Source organism: Carassius auratus, chromosome 11 (assembly GCF_003368295.1).
Source record: "Carassius auratus strain Wakin chromosome 11, ASM336829v1, whole genome shotgun sequence".
NCBI classification, from domain to species: Eukaryota; Metazoa; Chordata; class Actinopteri; order Cypriniformes; family Cyprinidae; genus Carassius; species Carassius auratus.
In genome coordinates, this window is record NC_039253.1 from 5,650,858 (window position 1) to 5,662,778 (window position 11,921).

The window sequence follows — 11,921 nt, forward strand, 5'->3', positions numbered from 1 at the left end:
GTAAAAGTATATTGGATCCGGGGCAGCTCTTAAAGTGACAGCAGTCTAATATTCCTGCTGTCTGTCATTCATGTTAATCAAACAACAAAAGAAAGGAAATTTTTCACTGCTCTGGACTAAATCACCTTTGTAACTTTAATAAGAAGAAATACACAGTGAAGAATATGCAGTCATTTTATACATTTGATTACTATATACAATATATGTAGCATTTCATATTTATTTGTTCTGCTGTAGTTTTTTAGTCCTATTAGTTTCTTATTCTTATTTAATCGCTGACTGTTTGCGGTATCCTTTTTTTTAGGCTAGTAGGCTATTAGTTCTTTTGTGATACTGATACTGGTGATAAATATTATGAAAATTGTATGGTATAAAATACTATTTAAAGCAAAATTAACTATATTGTGATATATATTGTTAATGTGTAATAAAATTACTCGTATCGTGATAGAATATTTTGGTCATATCACCCACCCCATACTCACAAGCATGAGTTTATATCTCACAGATTTTTTATTATTATTTTATTTATTTATTTTATGAATTGCATAGAAAAAGGGACAGAATTGTGAGATATGAACTCTGAATCACAATAATTAATTAATTAATTAAACAGGCAGATTGTACTATAAAAATGTTGCTTTTTTATTTGCAATTACATTACATAAGTAGTTAAATAGTAAAAATCAGCATTCATAAAAGTCCTAATGAATTCCATTTTAAATAAAAAAAATAAAAATTCAAGCAATTTGATGCTGACATTATATGCAGTGGAAGTGTGGTGCAATGGAGTGATAGACATGGCCTGGCGGGCTCTCTTGGTGATGCTTGGGATTTTCAGACTTTTATCTAATAGTGGAAGCTGAAGCTGCCTGGGGCAGAGTGTAACTCAGGTGTGAAAGTGGAAGATGAGGCACCATGACTTATCCTCCGCACTTCCTGGAAAATACTGCTTTGAGATCTCTGTGGATGAGCAGTTCGGCCTCTCGTGTGCAGTGGCATGATGAGTTCGTTGACATCTGAGCGAGAAATAAGAGTAGAACAGTACATTTTCTGAAGGAAATGTCAGTGCCTGTGCATAACTCTACCACAATGCTAGAGCGCTGTTGATTATTGCATGTGTGATGCTCTGCATTTGCTAAGATGCTTCTTCCACCAAAATGTTGTGGGCAGATTTTTTGGCAGCACAGGAAACGGAACTGTCAACAGAGAATGACATTTAAGATGCCAGTACATCTCATTTGTGATCAGCTGTACAAACAAACAGAAATAGCGTATTTAATCACATTCAATCCCAACATGGAATGCCATGAAAAGACATCTTAGCAGCAGAGATGTTCACAACTGTTACTAGGGCAACCAGAATAAGGAACGCCTACTAGAAACTGAGCAGTACAATGACTGGCGACATGCAGTGACCAAGTACTGGCACAAGGCTTTAGTGAGTGTGGAGGACTGGAAAGAAATGTGTCTTTTACAAAGGGGGTTACATCTGAAAGTCTGATTTGTGGAGGCTGTACTTTAATATTAAATTATTATAATCTAAATTCAAGCGATGAAGGATTTTAAAAGTCAGTTTTTCTTCATGGCGCCACTCTGTTTTTGGGTGATTTCCTAGCGAGGCCCGTTCTGACGATGACTCATTCACCTTTCGTCAGTATCAGATCAGCGGCTCAGGCTTTATTTTGTTTACAGTGGCTTTTGTCAAGAGGCTCCTGATGAAAATGTAAGCCAGGTCAAGGACAGCAGTGTGAAAGAGCGATTTCAAACCATTGACAGCACGGCGAGCTCTTCAAATTCACAAAAACACATCCATCACTGCATGTGTCCGCTTCATATCTCTGGCCACAAACCGGTTACTGGAGCGCTGATAACACATCGAATTAAGCCCTAACTGAGTGGATGGAAAAGCTCTCCAGCTGAGTCCACTCGACGAGCAGGCAATAAGAAGTGAAAATGTGCCCCCATGCAGCATTAATGCGTATACTGGGATTTTAGTAAATGAATCTTACCGGCAAAACGATCTTATGAAAAAGGTCAGCTTGCTATATTGCAGCCCAGCACTGCCCTGTGGAGGAAGAAGAGTATTCATCATAGCGGTCTCTCAAGGATTCTCGCTGGCCCGAATTTTCCAGCCTTGGTGTGGAGAGAAATATGGCAGCCTGTTGTCTTTATCACCTTAATTGGTACAAATCTCAGCCGCTGCTGGACCAAGATGAAATGAGACCTGAAAATAGACTCTGGCCTCATGAGCCCTAGGTGTACGGCTCCCAAGAGTGCTTCAAGACTGATAGATATGACACTGGTATATACTCTGCCGCTGTCAATATCTCCCACAGACGCACAAAGTACTGATTTGTGCCATGTAAAGCGTCTACCACAACAAACCAGGCCAACCAAGCAGCTATCTTGGCCTTTTTGTCATTTTTGTGACTAATATTAATGGATAAAAAAAATAGTAAACAGACCAACCAACCTTTGCCGAAAATGTTCTGGCGTGCATGCTAGAGCATACAAGCCTTGTATTGCTATTCATGTCATGCTAATACTTAAGCCAGTTGTGCATTTAAGCTACTTGTATGTTGTAGCAAACATCATATTAGCAATTTTCTCTTTTAAAACCATTTATTTCAGCCTTACACTTCAACACTCATCAGTTCCTGAAGTCAGCTAAAGCAACCAATTGATTTTCTGTCTCTATTAGTAAAAGGTTGTAACGGTTCACATGCTAACTGTGTTTAATGCTAACCATTAGGTTAGCCAGAGTGGTGTTTGCCAAACCAGTCATCACTAGCTCGTACTTAAGGCTAGTATTCTCACACCATCTGCTTCTCAATTTGTATGGCTTCTTACTCATTTCATTTTACATAATCATTCTTATAATAAACAGTTTTACAGATGCACATTTTATTGAGAAAATGTAAACCCATCTATTTCAAATTCAGGTTTAATTTAGACCAATATAAGTCTGTATACCACAAGCAAGAGTACAATAGCATGACAAAAGGGAGGTGAGGAGAGTTGATTCCCAAAACACTCTGACGGGAACACTTTCCCTGAAGTACAAAGTAATCCTTCAATTTCTGACATTCATGCTACGCAATCTGTGAAGATCTCTGTTGTAGCTTTAACTTACAAGGCTTTATCACACTCTTACTCGTAATCTTAAAAAAAATAGACCATCAGAAAAAAATGTTCTTTAACGCTTTTGTAAGTCAAGGCCGCTGAGTGACATTGTCAGACTTTCATTGTCAGTTTTACTCCAAAGCAAAGTTTTATTGCACAAAGTTTGCTCTTTTGCAGCAGAAGACATTCTGGTTCTCAGTATCGTTTTTATCACTGATGTTTCTCTCTTAAATTAAAATGAACTGAAGAGTCAATTGTTGTTATACTGTATGCTACTATTCAAAAATTTGGAGACAGTAAGATTTTTTTTAAATAAATTAATACTTTTATTGAGCAATGATGGTTGAAAAGGATAAAAAAGCCATTAAACACATTTATAATGTTATTTAACATTTCTATTTTGAATAAATGCTGCTCTTTTAAACTTTATATTCATTTATTTGTCACCGTTTTCAACATTGATAAGAAACATTTCTTAAGCAGTAAATCAGCTTATTTATTTTTTAATTGTAATACTATTTGACAATATTGCTGTTTTTACAGATTTTTTTATTAACTATTTAATCAATCAATCAATCAATCTCAGTAAAGAGTTAATTTGCTACAAAATAAAAGTTTTATCATCATTTACTCACCCTTATGTTGTTTATTTTGAACACAGAAGAATATATTTTGAAGAATGTTGGAAACTGTCAGCTGTCCCTTTATTGAGTTGTCCCCACAATCACCCCCCCCCCTCCACACACACACACACCATTCTGTGGGACTTACTGTAAAATCCTAGGTGAAAGCACATGAATATTAATATTTCTGCATTTTAATTCCAATCTAAATTGGGTTACAAGTTCACAAGTTCAATTCACTCAGTTTAATAAAACTGCAAGTAGCTGCAGAACTATTTTTGCTCACTTTGTATCTCTGTCTTATTATATAAGATGTTCTGAACAGCAGGTATTATTCTGAAACTTTGAAGATATTAGTTAGTCACAGAGAAAACGCTTCTGCCGAAAACATATGCCCATAAGACTCATGTGCATGAATTTCCATTTCAAAAACTTCCAGTTGCTTCGACAACTGTGGAATCATCATCATTAGAAGCAATTATTCTGGATAAACAAATATGAAATCTTGGCAAATACACCGCAATCCTTTTAAATGTGCCCTAATTAGGTTTAGCGCAGGAGTTTTATGCACTACTGTCGAACAGCCACTCTTTGCCAAAATATGAAAAAGACACAAACACACACAAGAAAAACGATGCGTGTAAAAAGCCTTATGCGAGCACTTGAACCATATCGAAAATGATGGCTTCCTAGTTGCTAAAGTGCTGCACGCAACCTGAAGCCAATCCATGTAATTCTGACAGAAAACACAGCATCCCATTTCACCTTAAATGGTCTTTCCCAAATTCAATCCGGAGAGAGCTGACGACAGTTTAGCAAGTAACTAATGGCTGTTCCCACAGTGCATTTCAGCCACCTGTCATGTCTCTCCAGAGACAGGTAAACACAGACAGAGACAGTGCCAAGTCCTGCATATGGCGACAGTTTTGAAGGAAAGAGCTGATATTCTGAAGAAAACAAGCCAATCAGAAGAGCGACTAGGGATAAATAAGACAGAGAGGCTGTTGGTGTCTGTGTGTAATTGCTAAATTGCAGCGTTCGAGCCCCCGTGTTAATCGGGTTATGGCAGACGTAAGCGTGATGATTCATCCTCCGGATGATACTCTATATATCAGCTAGATTGTAAAACTGATTAAGTCCAGCCTCACTCAAATGGCCTAAACATGGGACTGCATCTTATCCATCTCAGATGGTTTCGCATTAACATTTGCGCAGACACGTAGCGCCGAGGCAAGGGATACAACCTTGATGGGATCAGCAAGGTCACGGTGAACAATTATGGGCTGCCTCATTACTTTGCTATGCGCTCTTTGGTTGCCATGGAAACCCTTATGAGGTGACAGATGAGTGGAGCTGGAGTTGGCCTCCCACGCGCCGTCACATCGAGCGTTCCCTGAAGACTCCACTCGCTGATAATAGTACGCCCAGGGACCAAGACGCATTGTTTAAAATAAAACAGCCATTAGAAGTGGGATGTTCGAGTGAGATATTGCCATACACAAATAGGCCATTTTGCCATAACTAGGACATAGTTACAGAATAACAACAAGACCTAGATATGATGCTTTTTTGTTCTTGCTGCAATAAAGAAGCATTTATTTCGCCTGTCGCAAGGTTAGAGCCAGATGTGACATAATCTGTGGGTAATTAAAGCAGCATTATTGTATTTTATTTATGGATGGTTTGGAGAATTATTTAGGAATGTAAATCCTTTAGCCATGTTGTTGTGGCTTTTACATGAATAACACCAATATTTAGATTTTTCAGTTTACCTTTTAGTTACCATAACCTTTTAAGAGTGCAATGGTGGTAACACCATGTCATTTGATATAAACTATGATATTTATATACACCACAGCAATATGGGTAGTAATTTTTGTACATGCACTCCATGTACATGAGTATTGTAATCATTCAAAAAACATGGTTTATATTAAAGTACTAAGGTATCAGCTGTCACAGTACCATGGAAATTATGCTTTCCAAAGCCAAAGCGCATTGGAGTGCCATGTATATTTCCTCTTGATAAAGAACTGTGACAGTACCACGGTAATACTTATTTACATGGCTCTCCAAAATACTTCTAACAATACCTTTTTTGTGTTTCTGTACATGAGCACGGTCAGTATCACAATTCATAGCATTAAAGTCTGATTTAACCCCGGCAGTACTCTATGTAAAGTGTATTTGAGCAGAAACTATGCTTACCACGGTAAAGTTTTGCAAGGACAGACTAGGCTGGAGTCGGTCACCTGGGCCATTTCAATCTCTCCAGCTCTCATCTCTTTCCTTTATGGCATTTTGGTTTTGAATGGCACCATTCATTACAACAGTCCCAACAACACACAGTGAGACATATTTCAGCCAGAGCTGTCTGTGGGACCCTGGACTTCCATAAAACCTGTCCAGACAGCTGTGAAGAAACTGACACATGAAGAGAAGAGATGAAACGCCTCATGAATAAAGGTGAAGAGTGAGTTAGTTATTCAGCGGCATTTGAGTGATGCCAAAGGCTACAGAAAGAGGTGAGAGGAACGGGCTGAATGCAGCCAGGCTGAGGAGAAGCAGGGGCTCTAGAGACCGACCGACCGACTGATCTCTCCTCAAGCGAAACGCTGCGTGTCGATTCGGCAAGTGTGTGGCACAATGCGATGTGGCAAAACTAGAATGCTTCCATTATAATTAAACTAGCTGTTTACACCTCAAGCGAGTGACAAATAAATAAAAGACAAATCGCGAGTCATGATGGTCTTTTAACCACCAACTAGCAATTTTGTATGTATGCCTATATATATATATATATATATATATATATATATATATATATATACAAACACACACACACACACATATTACTTTACTATACATTAACATTTTGTCTTACGATAACTGTTAGCAATTAATTTTGGCGAAATCTATAAACACTGTTACCTAATGAAAATTCCCCTATTTGTTTTGGCCCATCTCGGCCAACACAACAGCCCTGACTCAACAAATGGCGTGGCGGGGGGCGGGGCTATCTGTTTGTTAACCAGTGGCTGAAAGGGACAAATATTGAAAAGGCTGACATTTTTTTCTGGTATGTCTGAAGGATAGGGGCCACTTACAGGATGTTTTCAACCCAAAAGTAAAAACTTTTTATGTGTTTAGGCCACTCTTTTACATGACAATGGCATTTTGTGGCCTTGAAAACAAATTTTGAAAAGGGGTTTCAAAGTGCAAGTTTTTAAACAATACCATTATTGTCTCCATGTAAACTACAAGAACACAAATCTGTGAAAATGGTGTTTCTTTACAAAGTGACATTGATAACTACTGGCCTGGCATGCAGCGCTTTTAGTTGATTTCCAGATCTGTGTGAATGGGAATCATTCTGACATCATTGTCATCTGTACATTAAAAAACGTGAAGGAAACACTGTTAAATTTTTTAAAATCATCATGACTTTTTATACTCATGTCCTCTGAGGTGATTTTCACAGTTAAATATTTTTCAATTTTAACTATTTCAGTATTAACTAAAATCGTGTGAAGTTGCGTTTGTATGAAAGAAGAGAAAGTGAGTCCATAGTGTATAAGTCGTGATGGATGACCGTAAGAACGATCTAATATACAGATTACTGTGAACGGTGAGATCATTATGGAGATCTGTACATGAGATTGTTCATATGGGTAACATTTAGATTGTGTCATACTTTACTTTAGACAACAAATGTTTTAGATGGTTAAAACAGCACTTTAGATTAAGTCATATCAAGCATTTCTTTTTTTAGTGTGGACAGCCGAATTACTAAACATGATCAATTCACAACAAAAGAGCAATGTAGTCAATTAAAATAGGAGGAATCTAATTTAGTTGCATCACACTGCTCTGCTCTATTGCAGTATAAAAGATATTAGAAAGGAAGCATTTTGGTATTCAGAGTTGGTTGTTCACACAGGTTTCACACAGTATTACCATGTTTTTTTGGACATGGCACCAAAGGAATGGACTGGTTTTTGTAAACTGGGATATGCCTTAAGTTGGAATACCATGGTGCATGAATATAATATTTTAGTACCATATCAATTTAAAATATAAAATACACATGTGTATGGGGATTATCTGAATTTAAGAATACCTATCATTTTTCCTTTTATATAGGCCTACACCTTGAGGAAATTAAAACATGAACATGTGTATACATGTGCAAATAACCCTTTGCAGAAGACCTGCTTATTGGCTGCTCTGAAAGGCCAGAAGAATTATCCGGCTTAGAAAATTAATCAAACACCTCTGTGAGGTTTTGAACATCTTGGGTTATTATTTATTCATATGAGAACCAGGCCAGTCGATATTATAATAAAACGCATCTTCATGCAACTATCGTGAATCTTCCATGGGGACTGGGGGGTTCTATTCATCTGGTCTCTGGCAGTAGCTTCATTCTGACCTGAAGCCAAGAGTTTTCTTTGAGATGGAGTAGCTGGAATTGGACATTCAAAGCCTCACGAAGGGACCGTGATGCTGCCATTAGTCAAAAGGTGGCACTGTTTCACTGCTCACTTCAAGCCCATATTTCATCTCACAAAGATGCTTTTGAAAGTGTCTTGAGATAACACAAGATGAGACAGATCTCCGTTTGAAGGCATGCCAAACAAAGGAATCTTGTACTAAGCATGACATTAGCTCGCCACTTTTAAATCACAGAGAGGAACAATAGACTGTTACACAATAAAGCCCAATGTTTCACACTGAGTTAAATGTACCAAATGACATAATTAGCACACTGATTAAACTCATTTATGGTGAGGGCTGATGGGCTGGGGTGGTTGAGTCTTGATGCTCAGATAAGTGTTTCTATTTGGATGAAACCAGCTTGATTACAAACTCAAATGTAACTGAGCGCTTGGCTGCCATCTGAGTACACGAAGCACATATTTAAGCAGTTCAGGGATGTTTGGGATGGGTTAGAACTTGCATTGCTGTATAACATTTGCATATTACACAATATATAGACCAATGCAAAGTCCTGACAATCAATTGAGGAGAAAACAACAATCAAATGATCAGAAACATCCTGTCTACTGTTTTAAATACATTTTTATCCAGAACACCAGAACTGGGTTTGCTTGCAGATTTAAATGGAATTCAAGATGAAACACAAAATGCAAGAGGGTTGCAATTTTTTTTTTTTTTTTTTTACTTAAGTTGAGAACCTGCATATTGCAAGAAGTGTGATCATATTACAACAAACAGCATTCACAACCCATTTCACTTCTGTAATGTGACATATTATGAATTAAATAAGATATGTAATGAGAAAATTCTGTAGGGTGTGACATAGAAATTGGAAATGTGACATTGGAATTAGATTTTAATGTAAAATGTAGGCGTTCATATTAGATCCGAATCTGAGTAATCATATAAGTTTGCAGTGTTAGACCATAAATGTGAAATTTCAATTTCATGTTAGCTTTAACCTGTTTAGATGGAACAAACCATAAACCTTGTTGGTAAACAAACATGACTAATTCAACAAACACAAGCATTGACTTTCAATCCCATTAGTGCACATCTTCCTGTTTTTGTCAAGGACGTTATGCTTGGAAATGTCAGTTTTATTTTATTTCAGCGCCGTTAACATTGCCGTAGTCCTCGATGATAACAAATGTCCATCCCATAGGTGATCTAACCCTTTATCTGAAGTGCATTTCTGCAATATACACAAGCAAACAGTCACTTTTGTTTACTGTTTGCTCTCTCTCTCGCTCCGCTTCTGGATGCTGTAGCGTTACTCTGCTAAACCGTGCAGAATGCTTTGTTTTATTGCAGGGGTCTGTCAATAGAGAGAGATTTGTTTTTAATAAAGCACCAAAACAAACTGTTGAACAGCTAACTTTGCTTCTGCATGGAGCACATCAAACGATGTGGCAAAACAAAGATATGCGGCCACGGTGACAAGCAGACAAGCGGGATGTAGTTTCATCCAAGAAAACATTCTCTGATTAAGATGGTTTCAGGGTTAGACTACATGCCTTTCTGGAATACACCAGTATCTGTCAGTACAAATGTATTCAGAAAGAAATACTAACTTACCACTTGCTATGAACTGCTCACATTGCAATGAACAGAATCATCATGCATTTATCTCTGAATGAGGCATTCATCAGTGAAACAAGAACATTAAAGTGAAGTGACATACAGCCAAGTATGGTGACCCATAGTCAGAATTCATGCTCTTTCACTCCCCCAAACTACAATCCCAGCTGGCACAAGACTCAATCCCGCTACCTTTGGATTACAAGTCCGATCTCGCTAACCTTTAGACCACGACAAATGGTTAGCGTAAAGGATTTGAAACTGGAACCCAATGGAAAAACGTACAAGCTCAAATTTATATTTAAAACAAGCTGTGCAAAAATGTATCTCATTCATGAAGTGGGCAGTTTTTTCGGGGGGTAAATAATTTGTACACTTATTCAATATGACAGTCTCCATAAGAATTGTTAAATCAATTTGCAGTCTTCTTTTAAGACCCATTAAATGCATGTTTACGCACTCCCAGCTGCATCTTAACATGTCGATACCCAGTTTTGTTAGACCATAATTTGATTATAGCTACAAAGTACGTGTTAATCCCGGAGCAGCTTGATTTTGATGCACACCAGCTGAACCAACAGCAAACATCTCGTCGCTGATCAAAGACAACTCTCTCCGTCAGCAGCCTGTCCAAAATCTAATTTTATTCTGTAAACATTTGAGCAACTTTTTTATAATCAAATAATTCCTATACGTGCAGGGAACATTGCAGAACAGATTCAAACAGTGCTTCCCCTCTTTTTAATGCACTTGAAATTACTGAGGCACATTCGGCGATGGATGCAATTTTACTCTCATTAAAAAGCCAGTGAAATAAAATGCCTGGGTGATGTGGGGAGCCCAAGCTGTTTAATGGTAAGTGACAGAGTAATAAGGGGTTGCATGAGACCTCCCCATTTTTCTTCACATTTAGATCAGACACCGAAAACTTGATACGTTGAGGCCGGATCTAAACAACCCAGTCGTTTGTTCTCGCGCTCTTTTTTTTCCCCTCGGGTGGCTTTTCGACGTGGGCGGAAATGTAATGTGATGCAAGGTGTGCCAACTGGAGCACGACCGCTCATCCCCCACCCAACATACCCACACACATCCATCCTCAAGCACACCATGTCCCCTCCGTGAAACCCCTGTCAGGTGTGTTTTCCTCCCGTCAAGTGCAGTGGTATCAGCGAGAGCCTAGTAAAGAACGACAGGAAGCACCTAATCAGACAAACGCCACCGTGCTGTGAGAAATAAGGCCGCCATCCAACCACTAAGCTTCTCTCTAATTAGATAACTGAATATTTCATGGCTGAGAAGGATGGGAGTTTTTAACAACCAGCCCACCCACTGCACAGACACAAACTCGACTAGCACGGCTAATGGCTGGCAGACCATTAATAACATCAACAAGAGCATTAATGAATAATGTTTACAAGTTCTAGTTTACCTCTGTGGTTATCTGAGAATGCTTAGGATGTGATAAGAATTAAATTAGCGAAATTAGAAGTTTTGGCTGAGGTATTTTGATATGTATCTTAATGCAAATAGAGTTTTTCCATTGGCCTTTGGATTACCACAGATAATATCCTCTGCGACCCAGAAAAGTTGTGATTCTTACACATTTTCTGGTTGCACTTTATTTTACAGTACGTGTACTAACAAGTACTTATAGTGTATTTACAGTGTATTTATCTAAGAAAGTTCTGGTAATACAAGGTAACTACATGGGGTAGGGTTAGGTTTAGGGTTAGGTTCAGGGTTAGTACCTAGTCATTACATAGTTATTGTAATTACTATAATAAGTACACAGTATGTATATGAGGAACAGGACTGTAAAATAAAGTGCTACCCATTTTCTTCATTGTTGTCATTTTTTAAAAGTAGACACAATTTGAATATATTCTGAAGCCTTAATACAATTTCCAGAAGTTAAAAGTTAAATGTGGGGCTATGCATATGCATAACTTCAACAAACCTACTTAAAAAAAAAGATTAGTTTGCAAAGCATGGTTATACAGCTAATAAGTGAGTTTACCTGTTCACATGATGTTGTTTTGTAGTCCCATTTATCCACTTGTAAGTAACTGCTTTTTAAAAAAAAAAAAGATA